We start from the raw sequence: 16838 nt of genomic DNA, 5'->3' as shown, positions 1-16838 counted from the left end.
CCTCCGTTTTAAATCTCTGTATAAGGCTCTGAGTGAACACGGTCTGTGTTTACTTTGACTTCAAAGTTAATTAAGCATCTGCAGAAGAGTTTTCCAGTCTGAGCTGGACTTTATTAGCTCTGCTGTCATAAGTTCAGAAAAAAATAAATCTCTACATCATGTCAATTTGAGGCAAGAGGCGTTTCATTCAATATCTCTTACTCTGCAAAAGAATATTTTTCTATAATGTTGGTATCATATATAGTATTGTAGTTAACATTAGCATAATAATGATGACATATGTGCTATTACCATTACAATGTTGGCGTGTTGGTTTTTAGTATTGACAGAGCTGCCCGAAATATCTACTGTTTACAACATTTGTTCTAGCTAAAGAGATTTGGTAGCATTTGCTAATCAACTGCAACCACTTCCCACCCATAAAACGGATGCAAATAAGGGAAAAAAAAACAGCTAGAGGGATCCAAAGACATAAACACTTTTACTTATAACTCTGTAAAGAGAAATCCCTCTCTCTCTCCATATGGCTTTCTCTTGGCTCTTAATCATCTTTTCATTGGCTTCCAGCTGGCTGTCTCACTATCAAGACCAACTTGTTATGCCAAAGTCAGGCTCAGAAAGATGAGAGCTGCAGAGTGGCATGACTGGATGCAGCAGTCTTTACTAGGGGCAAGTCTAGCATAAAGGATGCTTAGCAGGGTCACTTCACTTGCCTCAGCAAAGCAGCCACTGCTGTGTTCCCAAAACACAGCAGCAGGTATATGTTCACACTTTTTAGTAGAGAGAGCAAAGAACAACTACTACAATTGAAGCTACAGGGAAATTCTGCAGGCAGAAGTGTAATTACCTGAGTGGGAATTCTGGCAGAAAACCCAGACCTCTTTCTCTCCTTAAATAGAAACAAATACTGTGCAGTCACCATGGAGAGATTACGTACAGCATTTGGATCACATACAGCACTGAAATACAACACACACACAAGAGAGCCAGCCATGGAGCTGGTTTAGCAAAACAGAACCAAGTCAGGTCTCCACTGACTACAGCCACCTTTTTAGCCATTACCCCAGTCTTACAAATATTAAGCTATCTGTCAAAATTCACACTCCACATTAAAGGTCAGCTCTTCAAGCTGTTTAGTCCATCTGGGAGTATCTAGAGCCTGACATGACAGGAATGAGGCAGAGAAGGAAGTACTCATAAATTGATCTACCATCACTAGGGTAAGATTTTAAATTAAGAATGGAAGAAAACCACAGGGAAAGAAACATCATATAGTGCCTGTGTGTGAAGGCCTGCTTGGATTTAGCTAAGCAGCCAGTCTCTGAAGTGCAGCAGTTCTTGTGCAGTCTGTAGAGGCTTTGGCTCCAGTTACAGAAATTCTTAGTTTTGTTCCATGTCCAACACCTTTGGTTTCCAGTCATCCTCTGCATCCAAGCCTACCTCCTCATCTCTCTCTCTAGCCCTTCCTTCTGCTCATCTTACGAGCCAGCTCATTTTTTCCCTACTGTCCCCAACAGCCTCCAGACTCAACCCCAGCTGCAGCCCCCCTCTCTGGGGTATTTCCCCTCCATTTTTCCTGGAATTTTTCCCCTCCACTCCATCACCCATGTCTCCAGCAGACAGCTTCCTCCTTGGGGCTGTGATAGCACCCCAGGGGGAGTCACCAGAGCACAGAAAATGGGCACCCTTTTCCCTCTTCATGCACAGTCTTTTTGGCTGTGGGCTGCAGTCTTTTTGGCTTCAAACTCCACCCCCCCTCCCCCCCAAATGATTACTTGTGCTCACTAGTTGTCAGGGCACTTCCTCTTTAGCCACCTGATTATTCAGTCCTGTTTCCAAAGAGAAATATGGTTATTCAGAGCCCCTTAAAAATCCACCATCACTTTCTATTGTTAAAAGTCAGCAGGACTGTTACCAGACTAAAAATCTCAGAAATTTGCCTCTCCTTTTGAATCAGCCAACCATTGCTTTGTTAATAACTGCAGTAAGCTTCCAAACCTTAGGAGAATGTTTTTTATCTGCATACATGTCAAGGTGCTGATACTAAATGGGAAATCATTTGCTTAGCAGGACTGGCAAAGCCTTGCTGTGTATCAGAAATGCCATTCCATACTTTTCTCCCCTCTCTGCAGCAGCTCACTAATTTAAGTGCATAAATCAGACAGCTGATAAGGTCACAGATACCAAGATGCTCCCATTTAGTTTTCCCAAGCATCCTACAAGCCATCAAAGAGCTTCAGATTTGGAAGTTTTGAAAACAACTCTCCTCATTTTAAAATAGTCATATATTTCAATTTCCTCCACATAACACTAGCAATTATAGAAGCTGCATTCTGATTTTATAGATATTATTCCCCAGCATGCACACCCCTGTGATTGGCTTTTGTTGTCATTCCCACAAGACAAAGCATGTAGAGAGCTGCACTTTTTTCCTCCCCTTCCCACCATTACTGGCCTTCTCACAGCTCCTCTTTCTTCCCAGTTTCCTTGTTGTGCTTCACATAGGGCTCCCTTCCATGGGTTTTCTTAAAGGGAAATATCTTAATTTGTATTTATGAAAATGCTCTGTTTTTTCACATACCACACATCCTGGTGCCTTGACTCTACTGAAACTTGCCTATTTTAATGTTACATATTAATGAAAAGCTGCTAAAATGAGAGGAAGGATTTTCTATCGTCAGTCAGCATCAGCATACTGCTCTTGAAAGCCTCTAGCTCTGATTGTTCAAAAACATACTGTTCACCATGTCAATTGAATCATGTGCGTCAGATATTAAAAGTTCAGGCTCTAAGTGCACAAATCCTGTTGAGATCTGAGAAAGTTCTTTGCCATAAATATTAATGAGGGCCAATTTCATGGCACTTGTTACATCCCATGTACTCTTATTTCTTCAAACTATCACTTGTCTTGTCTTTTATGTGCCAATAATCAATTTGTAAAGCACAAATCATAAAGCTTACCTAGTTTTTGATTATGCTACAGCTTATGATTTTGTATTTAATCAATTTTCTTACTTTGATAAGTGTTGTTATTTCCATTTTATCATCTTATCTGCGTTTGAAGGAACAAATAAAACTCACCTCTTTTAAAAGGATTAAAATTTCACCTATTATTTACTTAAAACCAAGTTTTAGAACTGCACCATCAGAGTAAGCATTTGATCAGAAATGCAAACAAGAAGCTCAACCTGTACATCCTGTTCTTCCCCTACATCAAGCATCAATCACTTTTCAGTATTACCACATGCAACCTGCAAACATCTGCTAAAGAGAGAACAGCAGCAACAACAAAATACCCACACACCAAAAGGTTACTTGACTTGCATTCTGTGTGAATTCAGAGTGAACACAAGAGTCAGGTCCCTGTTGACCAGGGATGAAGAAAGAACAAGATGTCTTAGGAGACAGCTGTTTCTCAAGAGACAGCGGGTGCACATTTCAGAGTGCCTTGCAGCGCCAGGATGCCGGCACAGGTAGGTACAGCCGCACACGTGCTCCGAGCCCAGCAGAGGCACTCGCTAGAGAGAACCTGGAAGCCCTACAGGAACCTTATGGCAGTGCTTTGCACAGTCAGGCAGGGCACACTGAGGCAGGGAAGATCACTTCAGGCTCCCTGCCATGCAAAAGACTTTATTCAGCTTTCCAACCAGACCAGCTGAGAGCTTGGACTGGGGACAAGAGGAACGCCAAAGGCTGCCTGCAGCCAGCCAGCCAGAGCGATCGCTTAGGCTGGAGTCACGCTGGCTCAGCAGTGGGGTTCATTTGGTTCTGAAAGTCCACTGGCCTTACTATTTAAAAGAGACATTAGTCATGTAAACATCTCTGTGTCTCATATATACACAGAAAATATGAGAAGTTTTAAAGAAATGTTGCCACTACAAGTCAGAGTAAGGTCAAAATGTGACATTTGTTTGTTACCAGGGTCTCAGGAAGTTAAAAAAAAAAAAAGAAATAAAGAATCCTCATTGTTACTAACAATTACTTGAGTTTTTGCTCCCCTTCAAAAGGCTTTGAATTCTTAGTTCATACAGAGTCTGTTTCATGTAAATATTTGGGGGAGAAAAAATTCTATTTTTTCTAACTATAACTAGCTGATGATGTCAGCACAAGTGACCCAAGACATGATCTTCAACTGACAGCACTGACTTAACATTTCTCTGCTGTCTTTTATAGCAACCTCTTGAAAGCATAAACTGTGGCTGCTTTTTCTTTTTTTAAATCTCCTACAGACATCTACTTCTAAGGATGTGAACAGATTCAAACAGTAATCAAGAAATTGTACAATGATCTCAAAGGATGCTTAAAACATTTTCCCTAGTCACAGCCTGTCCCTGTCTCCCGATGACATTTTCTCCCATTTAGAAGCTTGCTGAACTGCCTGAAAATCCAGATTTAGAACTGATCTTTTTCCATGGCTAATGGTGTTGAAGTATACTTAACAAATTCAACCAGACGCTGAAACGTGTGTATTTTACATGACAGTATCTTGTTCATCCAACAGCTTGAGTTCCCTCAGGAGGTTCACTAACACCCTGAACGCCCTATACAGGCTTGGTACTCCCAGACCAGCATCCCAGCTCCACAGATGAAACAAACTCCTCCTCATCTTCTGAGAGGAGTGTCTGGACAAGGACAATGATGTCAGTATGCCAGGACATAAGAATAATGCTTTCTGTGGAGTTATTTACTGTAGTAACAGGCCCTGGCAACAGTTAGATTCCATGGTGATAACAAACCACCAGGCTCTCAAGGAAGAGAATTGGGCATTCCTACTCCCTGAACTTTCAAGAAGGAGCAGATGGTCCCAGTTTCACCATGGGATACAATATTTCTATCCAGGCTGCAGTGGCACAGCTGCCTTCTGAGGGGCTACAGAATAACCAGGGAGTCAAAGGAAGAGGGTGACCTCTTCCCCACGGGCTCTGTCTGAAGTAGGTTTGGAGATGCCTTAGCACTCGAGTGTACCAGGAGGACATAGGCACACAGAAACATGGTTTTGCTGATCTTAGGGGTAGCTCTGGCTCTATCAGAGATTTCTCAAGGAGAAGGGCTATTACTCACTCAGCTTAGTAAAATCCTTCTGCTACAGAGGAAGCAGAGTCACCATTTGGCCCCATGCATTATCTGATTTCACAGCACCTGAAAAGCTGATTTTCACAGTCTGTCCCACTTGCCTCATTAAAAGATACAATTATAGACACTTATCTCCCACACCAGTGATGAATTACAACATTGCAGCAAGGTGGATTTTGCCTCAAAAAGTTATTTTGAGGGAGGGGGCTTGTATATATGCAAATATTATATATGCAAGATATATATATATGAAGCCACTTTGTGAAGCTTACAGAGTTGAGTTGGCTTAAGCCCAAACATACAGGGAAGAAACAAGAATACATCTAGGCTCTAATCCTGCATTAGTTGGAGATTCAGAGCTATTGTTTAGAAGGTCAACAGGTTAACAGCTTGCCAAGTGCTAATTTCAAACTCAGTTTTAAATTTCTAACCTACGTTCTGCACACAGAAGGTACTTAAAGTACTGAAACAATACTCCAGTGGAATTAAATTGATTATGGACACATTTAAACTTAAATTATAAATTATTTAAAGTTATACTTTGTTTCAAAAATGGAAAATGAAAAATTAATTTTGTAATGGTCAAAGAGACCTTCACTCACCATCCACCTGTGAGAGAAGGTATTTCTAAGGTATCAGGAATTCCTCTGTCTTCCACTGCACTCTGGAGCTCCCAATTCTATAGGACTACTCTAAATAGCCTCTTACATGTTTAGGAGCCCAAGGAGCTTTTCACATTTGTTTCTTCATCTTGCTGTAGACTAGAAATTACAGCATTGATGGAATAGAGACAGGCTGGGGCAGCTCGACCAACAGGGACTTCAAAGGATGGAGTCAAAAAGATGAGACCAGTGAGGAAATATTCCTCAAAGAACCACCATAAAGGTTTACTTCTTTTCAGATAAGCAGCAATTCCATAAGCACAGGTTAACAATACCTGAAGTTTGCAACAGCTCCACAAACACAGACTGAGGAGGAAATAATCTTGAAGGTCTATTGCTACAGGCAGCTTCCACATGGAATGGTTCATGCTGTGACACCACACAGATTGAGCTCTTAACACGTTCTTCAGAATGACTCTACTCTGACTACCAGAACAGGAATCAGGGTCGATACCTGGGACACCTGGAATAGACCAAGAGGTCAAACCCAGTCTTGTCCCGAGGGGTAGCCCTCTCCAACTGGGATTACAGTTCTTTGGGAAGGGAGGTTGCCACAGGAGGGCTCTCAGTCTGCTGTTACACTGAGCCAGTTTTTACCCAAGCCAATACAATGCCCTGACAAGCAGCAGGTAGAGACAGTAAGTAAATACCCTGTTATTTCTTCACGTTTGCAATGAGAGGTTGCAAAGCCAGTTATAATATGGAAAACAAAAAAATAAAAACTCCAGAAATCATCATGACAACAAGCAAAGGTGTACAAAGAATTTTTTCCTTTTTTTTCAAGTGCAAGTGAGCACTTAGACCCAAACTTTTCTATAATCTTAGGATACCATTGCAATAAGAGTTGCTAATGGAAAAGCAGCACCATTTTTTGGTTTATTTGAACCCTCTAATTTCAAAGTTTAACTCTTGTATTTTTCAAGTGCTGTGAACATCTTACATTTCACAAACATGCTAAATGGAGTATCTACAGTGGTTGTTTACTCTTTGTATTAAACAAGAGTTGTAATAAAGTTTTCCAAATAGAACACAAAAAGAGTAATCAGTGGTGTTTACTAATTGTTAAAGAGGACTTAATTGCCAATACCACTGAAGGACATGATGAAAGGATTTCCTTTCATATTGAACAAAATTATTTGCTTGCTCTGAAATGGTTTCATTTAATTTTAACCTCCCTTTCCTCCCACTTTCTAAAGGATAACTTCACAGGAAATTTCTAAACAAAGTTTTGAAATCATGCTTCAATCTTCCTTTTCAAGACCAAAAAAAGACATACCATACCAAGATACTTCAACTACATTTTTCTCCTGAATGGATTAGTAAAATCAATACAAATTCACATCACTTGTCAGCATTGCCCACTCATCCTGCTTTTATTTTTTGCCACGATGTGTTTTGCTGTATACTGCCTTCTGACATTTGCATGTTCTGACTGACAGCTGAACCCCAGTGCTTTTTGGGTAACTGGTTTGGTTATTTTAGGAGCAGTACGGAGTCAGCTACAGGGTGGTAGATGTTCTGTAGTTTTGTTTTACAACTAAAAAATAAGACAACGTTGTCATACTCACTCTGCTTGTGAAGACTGGCAGATGTCAAATATCTGCAATTTTGTTTTGGTCCAAGCATTTTTCATACAAGAGCTCTCACTTCTGCCAATAGAGATTGGGCAGATGGTAGAACTGTCAGCTGAGGGCTGCAAAACCTGACAGGTCTTGGCCTTAAAGTTGCTCGTTGTTTATTCATGTCTAATACTTGGAAACTAAACAGACACTCAGAAGCATTATCAAATAACTTGGTTTTTAGTCCTAATGCTGTCTATAAATACATAATTGTTGAAATGCTTATGATCAGACTCAAATGTATCAATGCTGTTACAAAAAAAAAAACCACATGTCACAAAACCACATGAAAGTTTGGGTTTATTTAGCAGATGAACATAGTGATCTTTACAATATGGCCCATTAGTAGGCTTGTACTATACCATCTTAGCCTGGCTTTCTCCAACCAGATCACAGAGCCCTTAAGAAGTCCAACTGTCAAGAGCTCCTACAGATCCTCTGGGATCATGCTCAAAAATTGGCTTCACAGGTCTTCAGCATAAGCTTCCCCACTTTCCTGAACATGCCCCTCTGGGTATAACTGAACTAGGCACCTGCATCATTCTTCAAGCCACTAAAACGTTTACTGCAAACTTTAAGCAGTGAAGAGAGGCTCCAGCTGGCCTTCTCCACTGGGCAGTCTCAGTATGCAACCTCCTAAACAAAAACTCTGGCATTGGAAATACATCATGAAGCTTTGCTCAAATGCCAAGTGCTGCACAACTATTGATTTTTAATGTTTACATCTTTTGAAGACACGGTGCTCACCAATGAGTTCATCAGTAAATCATCACTCTTAGAGGAAACAGAGAGGCAAAAATCACTATTCTTGAGAAGCTGAGGATGCAGGGAATAATCAAGAGTCAAAGTACCACTGCCAGAACTGTAGAAGCATATGAGAACAAGGTGTCATATGAAACAGGACTCCTGCTACAGCTCTGACTCTGCTGTGAGCACTCTGAGATGCAGCTTCTGCACACAAAAAGCTTCCACACATTCATCCTCTAAGACTTTTAGAAGCAAGTATTGTAGGAATGTTAATACAACAGAAGTTGGCAATAGTTTCCAGTTGTTTACAGTTTCTGGGCTTGTTTCAAATGTGGACAAAGGAAATAACAGTACTAATAACTTTGGCTCTTTGAAACACTCACTGGAAGTGCATGCCAGTAAGGGATACAAAATCGTTTCTCAGGCCCATGAAACTAGAAGAAATGCCGCTGTCAGGACTTAAAATTACACTTAAATTAAGACGTCAGAAATCTCAAATAGCAACACTTCTGAGAAGTCTACAATTCATATTTAATCTCAGCTTAAGAAACTATTACAAAACTGATTTTAAAAATTATAGAACTGATATTTGACTAAGATGCTAGTGTCTGTTTTCTCTGCATTCTGAATGATAACCTGTGGTTTCTTTTGGTTTCTGAACTCAAGTTTTTTGTCAAGCATTTTGTTAAGAATCAGCCTTCTAGAGAGGCTTTCAAGTACAGATGTCAGGAAGGAGAAGGTCTACAGGACGTCTGTAAGAAGTTTAACACCTTTATGGATATGCATTATTCAAAGCATGATCCTACCACTGCTTGAACACAGGAACAATTCAAGCTTAAACCCAGGATGATGCTGAATAGCTTTATCATTTGCAGGAAGCCATTCACACACCTCTAACCTCAGCCACTTACATTATTGAAAAATCAAACAGAAACTTTCTGATTCTGTGATAAGAAGGACTAAACAAGGAAGGGCTGCTTTACAGTCTGGCCACTGGTGCTGCCTAACACATTTCCTATACCAGCACTTTGGGGATAGAGGGTCTCCAAGTACAGCTTCTCTATAGCCTTTACTTACTTCATTCAGACAGACTTTTGAGTATCCAAGAGGTTTGGCCGCTCTGTGGCTAAATTTAGGTAACATACTGCAGGCAGGTTTTTATATTTTTCCCCTTCATAACAGAGGCAAGTGTCTGCTCTTTTTTTCCCTATTGTATTAAAAAGCTGCCTGGTATTAAATTACACAGATTCTTTTATTGACAGAAGCTCACTTTTTGCTATTTTTCCTTAGAGAATTTCTATTCTCCCAGTAGCAAGAAGGCACTTTTTTCAGTCTTAAAATGAACTTCATATTTTTCACTAACAAAACCAACTTTTCCAAGCAATACTTTATATTTGAGCTGGGCCCACTGCTGGGTAGCCTACAAATGAAAACATAAATCTGTCACTAGCTGTTAACTATTAGCTTTCCCTTAGCAGCAATAGAAAACTCAGCCTGTGATAACTTCCTTGAGAATAACCTATTCCGTTAAAGCTCAAATCCAGCAGATTTCCTATTAATTGCATCAGACACAGTAGAAAAAGTGTAGTACCTAGACATATTGCAAATTACAACATGCAGCTCTGGATTTTGCTCATTAACACACAGGTAAATTCACATCTGAAACTTTAGTACTGACCAGGAATAAGCATGAATTTATGCCAAGTTTCAGTCCTAGCACTACCTTCAATGAAGAAATGAACCCATGGCCCTCACAACACTATAAAAGATGAGTACAATCAGGTTTGAGATTATTTTTACAGTAATATTGGGGAGAGAACCCTGCTAGAGCTTTCCCTTCCTGTGCATAGTTCTGCTTCATGTAAGTATCTGCATCCCTTAAGGCTTGGCAGCATTACCCATCCTTTCCAGATTTCCTGCCACTGCCAGCCCTATGAAACAGCTACATTAGAGGCTTTGGTCTTCTGACCATCCCTTACTTTATACTGAAAAAAGGAACTCAAAAAACAGTACAGGTTAAGATGTCTTATTACACTTTTTTCTAAGCATTACTGCTCTAAAGGAGCAGTACCTTTGAGAGCAACATTTTATGGATCTAGCATAACAAAGCCAAGGAAGAGCCATACACAGGGTGGGATAAATCAACCTCTACAATTTTTGCAGTGGTTCTTATTAGAAATGCTAGCAGAGACAGAGCTTTCACCTAAGACACAGGTATGTAGGCTTCTTTCCATATCACATTTTAGCACCTGCTGGAAGTTGGGGGACAGGAGGAACTTATTTTACTCTTTATTGCTTCAAAGAGATTGTATATCATGGGATATCTCAAGCTGGAAGAAACCCATAAAAATCAAACTTCCTGCTTTTTGCAGGACTACCAAAAACTGAACCACATGACTAAGTGTCATTCAGATGCTTCTTGAACCCTGATATCAAACATGAAAGTTTGTTAATTCTCACCTCTGAGGAGTTACATTAAATAGATACCCCTTCTCCCAGGAAGTGGCAGGAGTTGAATTACAGGCAGAACAGGATGCTTTACTATACTAACAGCTGTAGGATGTCATCTATCAGGTATCTTTTTTCCAAGTCTACTTTTAAAGGCATTCCTACATATGCAAGCTTTTGGAGGATAAGCAAAAGCACCAAAAGCTGTCATTTCAAATGGAGTGGTCTGTGGGAATTTTATCTCCTTATCCTGAGTTATCTTTTACAAGGAATGTGCTTGGGTTATTTTAGTATTTCTATTGCTGTTAGCTTTCAGTGTGGGTTCATTGAAGCTATGAGGACTCTTGATCTCCAAAACTGTTTAGCTCAAAGACAGGTTCTTTTCTTAGCTTATATAGACACAGAACAATCTGGAAAGCAACCTGCTTGCTGAATACTCTGCTTTGTTTGGACATATTGGGAAGAATTTTTCAACCATCTCTTTCTATGCAGTCTACAGTTTGTCTTGGGTAAGGAATAACATGGTCAGTATGCAACACCTTTGTACTTTGGGCTTTCACTGGAATAGTCTTTCTCATTAAATAGAAGAGTTTCTTTCGTTTTTTTTTCTTTAGAAAAAATAAATCTTTTGATTCATTTTTATGATGATTGAACATTGCTTTGTTCAGACTTTTTGTGTCATCTGCATTCAGAATTTCTCCTTTGTATATCAGTTTTCTTCCTACTGATTCATGCTCCACCTTCATCTCACTTCATGAGTCATCTTCTATACTATTTGCAGCACTTAACACTTCTGGCAGTGAGGCCTGACTTCTAGAGTTATTTATGGCAATAAAAGGCTGAGGAGCAGATAACTCAGGAAACTTGTAACAGGATAGTGATTATCTCAACCCTAGGTCCTCAGTGTGGGTTTAGCACTGCTAAACCTCACACAGAAAATGGCAGAATTCAGCCTCCTGGCTAATCACATAATCACCACATCTTTCAGGAATAAGTGCTACCCGCAGCAGCAGGGCTCTAGGATTGGGCTGCTCATTTGTATGCAGCAGAGACCACTATTATGATTGTGAAGCTTTAACAAAATAATTCTTAAATCTCTTCAGCAGTGATAAAGTAACTTGTCTAAATCCTCAGGACCTCGTTATCAAATCCCCACATCTGCTGGGTGTACAGCAACACTGCAAGCTCCACAGACACATCACTCACCAGCAAATGGGAATTCTCACTGCAGACAACACTCCCTCATGAGTGAGATCTGAGGTTATTAGCACATCATTATTTCTAGGCTTTCACTGGTATTGGTGTCCATCACCTCCATGCATGAAAGAAAAGCAGAAGGCAAGCAGCAAAATGTCGCCCCAAGAACAAAATATATCCTGCTGGAAGTTTTTAATCTCTCTCCAGAGAGATGCCCTGGGAAAGACACTGCAGAAACCCCCAGTCAGGCTGGATAAAAATCAGTTTGGAAATGAGGAAGTGGGTGATTTTACAGTGAAGGACATGAAGCCTTCTGCTGAAGCAAAGAAATAGGTCATCTAATTCTGCTGTGTATTTTTCCAGCTTTGTTGCTTTATCACCTGGAACCCTCTACTTTTTTATAAATCAAGCCAATGCAGACAGTTTATGTACAGCCTACTACCAAAACCTGATTAACCGCAGTACAGTAGGTCTTATATTCATCTCATAGACATTGCAAGTCCAGGTTTTTTTGCTGAAAGCCTGGATTACTCTAAAAATACTCACAAGAAAGGAAACTTCTGGAGCGGTTTTTTTTTTGTCCTTATAGCAAAAGATTTACAGTCCATGGACATCAGAACAAATTTACTAAATTCAGTGATAACTGGAGTAATCTTCTGATCACATTTGGGTAGAAAGCCAGAAGGAACTGCTGCATGTTTTTGACAAATACCTACTTCCATCCCTCATTACAGAGCATTGCGCATTTTGTTGTTTTGTTCTAGGTTAGGGAAGAGGAACTAAACAAAACACCACAACACAGCACATCACTTTTTTTCCCCCAGAAACTGCTCACCAAACCACAGGGAAACACACTGAAAAAGACTGCCCAGGTTTTGAAAGTCAAGAAGGTACAGACACCCTCAGCCCGCACCTTTAGATGCTGAGCCAGGGCTGCTGCTGAAGGAAATAACTGCAGTAGACACCACAAACAATTATACTGAGGAGGACACTGTCACTGAGTCCTGATAACTTACAGCTGCATCAGTGAATCAATCTGGGTCTGTCTTGCAAATATGAAGAGCTCCTCTTGCAAATGTCCTCCTCCCTGCAAATGTCTTTTTTGAGGGCATAAGTAAATGATTTATCACGGGGCACAGCTGAGTCTTGCTGCTACCTCTCTCACCTGGGAAAAGATGTCTAATCTGTGTGTAACAACACACTAATTAGAAGAAACAAGTGAGAAGAACCAGGAAGAGGCTGGTACAAGCCAGTCACTAAATTCAAGCACACGTACATTATCATGATTCTATCAAATTTAACTTACTGTTATTACATTATGAAATTTATCTAACTTCTTTAGTGGTTCCATGAAAAGATTCCCTTTCTCTAGGGATGAGGAGATTGGAAACATATTGTACACACACAGGAAGATACAAAAGCAGGAGCACACAGGGAAAAAGCTGTGACCAGAAGGGACCTGGGGCAGTAGAAATACATGATGGGACCCTAAGAATTTTAACTTAGTGTGCAGAGAGACTGGCAGAGAGGTGAGACCTTCAGACAATAAGGTGATAACAGGCCCCAAGAACATCTATTTGACAAGTATTGCGCATATAAGGGAAAGACAGAACTAGTACCAATATGATAATGTAGAAAACAACTAATGGGCTGAGATACACAGAGCACAGGTGAGTTGGAAGATGACTGTTTCTGTTCCAGAGTTGTGTTTCTGGTCAGTCTCTTGATTTTAGAATCCTCTATGTCCTACCTTTCACAGGCATAAAACATTTACTATAGCTGGCTCTTCCAAAAAACAAGTAAAGCAATTATGCCATTTGCAGTCTCTCTGCTATCAGCCCTGCCACCACCTCCTCATCCATGCGCACTTCCATTTGGGTCATTAGCTCTGCCCACCTCCCTTCCTCACTAATCCCACATCATGCTCACCTCTGCTCCTAGCCTGGCTTTTTACTTTCTTACCTTCAGCTACAGGTGATACATTCTTCCTTTCCACTTTCCCAGCCAAGGAAATCCAGCAGTAGTACAGGACCACTCTTCTCTCAAATCACAGACCAAGCACTGCAGAACAGATTAAAAGATAGCCCCTATTTTTACAGCTTTGTGGCAGTTCTCCTATCACTCTCAGGAATAAAAAAAGCTGCTTTCCTGCTTTCTCCTCTCTTGACAGACTTGTACTAAATCACTAAGGGGAGGAGCAAGAGATCATCTCGTTTCCTAAGCAGCTGGGATCCCACCTGAGAAGCTGAGAAAGGCAGTCCATTAGACAGAGCCTACTCCTTCAGCCCACCTCCAGGCCTGGTCCAGTTGGCATGTTTTGCAAAAAAATTATATTAGCAATAGAGAAGAAAACCTGAAAATCACCCTGTGTTGCCTGGAAAGAACAATGGAGAAACAAGAAAAAGAAAAAAAGCCTTAGAAAATAGAGAAACTTTACTTAGCTGGTTCAAAATTTTCCAACAAGGTGAGAAATAGGAAAAGTAAGAGACCTGAGGGTACATTCTCACTACGTGCTTAACCCAAGCCGTTCCTTGAATTTTTTTCTTAGGTACACTAAGCTAAGGCTACCTGGCCAGGTATGGAATAAAAACTGTTGTATGCATATACACACATCCATGCAGACATTCCTTTGAGTTAGAGTTATTTGCCTGTGCTGGCAATGAAGTTACTCAAGTGCTAATGGTTTCCCAGTGCCTTGTCATAGTTTCTGAAGAACAAATGATCGTCTGTTTGCAGCCATGGCCATTTCTTCCATTATTTCCTGAGCAAGAATTTTAACTCCCTGCAGCACAAAGCCTGTTAAACCCCTGATGACACAGAGAGAAAAGCACAGTATCAGGAAAGGTGCCTTTTGTAACAAGACCACTCATGTGGTTGTGCCTGGCTCATCTGTGTGATCACACATGATAGTTAAACTCTCAAATCAGCTATGCAGCAAAGATACCCTGGAAAAAGCAACAGAAAGTGTAGGACTAATAGCAGGCTACCTCAGATAAACTTCCTAGAATCAAAGATTTGAGATGAAGCTGAGGCATGGTGTAGTTCAATTGGTGAGCTGAGAAGTGATGCTTTCTAGTTTGTCAGCTTTACCTGGGGAGGGCACAAATCTGTTTCAGAAGTGAAACACTACTCAATTGTTCCTCCTATGCACACCCAAGAACTTAAGCCCAGAGCAGGTAACTTTTCCATGTGCATCTATTGGGGCAGGGTGCGTGTTAAAGCTAGGTAGCCTGGTACATGCTTTGTGAAGGGGTTGTTGTGTTGTCTGCCTGACCCCATTAGACCAGGGGGAATAACATTCTGAGTTGTTCTAGGATGCTTTTTGGAAGAGGCTGAACACTGTGTAGAAGCAGTGGAAGGAAACTTAAGAAATAAACCACATGGATTTCTCCTTTTACAATCTTCACAACTTTATTGCCTTTATTAGGAGGATCTGCTGAAACCCATAATTTCATGCTTTTTGACACAATAAGCTGCTGAGCCTCTTCCTGCAATAGAAGATACAAACTCTTGGCTGGGCACACAGTTTAAATATTTTCTGCATTTGGAAATAATTTTAAAATAAAGACCAAATGTCTCTGTTGAGTAAACTAATTTCTGTGTTATTAATAAGAGAAACAGTTAAAGTCTGTCTTATTGAATTGTGTGTTTAACTGAACACTGATCTAACTCCCACTGAAAACCATCCATGTCTTTCCATTACTTTCAGTGGATGTTGGACTTGTCTCTTGATGCTTAAGAGAATAGCTAAGCAGGGAGAACTAAATTACATTTCTAAGCAAAGAAACAGCTTGCTGTTTTGACTTAGTTCAAAGGAACAGTACATTGTGAATATTCCTGTGTATAAAATTACACTGAGATGTAGCTGACAACTGCAGGGCTCCTCACCATGGCTAACTGCACACAAAAAAAGCAGGATAGCAAATAGGTGCCAGGTGCTTTTAAAATTCCTTCAAGTACTAGATTTTTTCCTGTTTGACTGCTGGGTCTCTACCAAAACCCTCGGGGCACGGTTCAACAGCTCTCATGACTAAGCTCCGCGGACTTGTGTCACAGTCACATTTCCACTACTCCCTGTCCCTTGACAGGATGAAAAGGCACCAGCTAAGCAATAGAAGCCCACAACACCATAGCAACTGTGGAGGAGAGCACTGGTCTCCCCATCAGTGGCGATCTCCCTCTGCTAGCCATGCATGGAGAGAGACACACAAGTCTAGGCATGGGTGACTTAAGCAAAGATGCCTTTTCTTCCGTGCCAGGGCTCAGTTAGGAGGGGAGGCAGAAGCATCTCCGGAGGTCAGCCCAGCCAGGGCTTGCCCTCCTCAGACATAGCCATCATGGACCTCTTTCCATAGGAGCAATTTGCCTAAACTGAATCCCTTATCTTTACCAGAGGGCAGCCAACTTTCTGAGGCTGAACTTGAACCAGCTGAGCAACCAGGGGAACAGAGACGGAGCTACAGATGTTTGAGTGCGTCAGCATCACTGGTGCTCAGTTTAGGTGCAGGCCAGAGCATTCCTACCCCTGCTGTTTGGGGACAGCCCCCCAGTCCCTGCTCTAAACCACGGATGCCCTGTGAGAGGCAGCGAGCCCTTACCTCAGGTAATGTGTGTGGGGAGGCCTTTTGGAGCCTCCTGCTTGCATGATGAAGAAATGGTCGGTGCACGATGCTGTAACACGTAGTCAAGCTCCTCTGAGCACACAGGCTTGAGTGCAGCTTGCTGCTCCAGCCCTGGGATTTTCCCTGGGATTCCAGCACAAAGAGCCCCGGCAGGGGTCACCCTGCCCCGCGGAACTCTTCTCCCGGCGCCGCTCCCTGCCCCGGCATTGCCACTGGAGAGGTCAAGTGTTTAATCCTGCCTTGTGTTTTTTTCCCTCCCCCCTGAATTTCTGAACAGGAAGAGAGAATATTCCGTGCGTGCTGTATTTATGCCGCCGTCCCTTTTAAGTCAGTTTCCTAAGATACCCAGCTAAAAGAAAGATGTGAATAACTATTCGTTCACGCTGTCACCAGGAAGAAAAACGGGAGAAAAAAATAGAGTTCCAAGAATACAGAAAGACAAGTTCAAGGGAAGCAAAATGATGTATGTA

The 16838-nt window shown here is 41.2% G+C and overlaps 1 protein-coding gene across 4 annotated transcripts in view; it reads right to left on the bottom strand.

Annotated features, from left to right (window-relative positions):
- Positions 1–16838, bottom strand: part of ATXN1 (ataxin 1) — a 474819-nt gene that overhangs the window by 318823 nt on the left and 139158 nt on the right. Inside the window, exons 1-2 of one of the 4 annotated variants that reach the window (XR_015273755.1) lie at positions 16345–16552; positions 13709–13807 (exon numbers count right to left, since the gene is read on the bottom strand). The exons of 1 other annotated variant lie outside the window; for it this stretch is intronic. The gene's annotated coding sequence lies outside the window, so the exon portion shown is untranslated. Of the gene's footprint in view, positions 1–13708; positions 13808–16344; positions 16553–16838 lie in introns of those variants that run through there. 2 more of the 4 variants (XM_086841808.1, XM_086841778.1) reach the window with 2 other exon arrangements.

The sequence above is a fragment of the Cyanistes caeruleus genome, chromosome 1, assembly GCF_971803275.1.
Source record: "Cyanistes caeruleus chromosome 1, bCyaCae1.hap1.1, whole genome shotgun sequence".
NCBI lineage: Eukaryota > Metazoa > Chordata > Aves > Passeriformes > Paridae > Cyanistes > Cyanistes caeruleus.
This window is presented reverse-complemented; position numbering and strand designations above follow the sequence as displayed.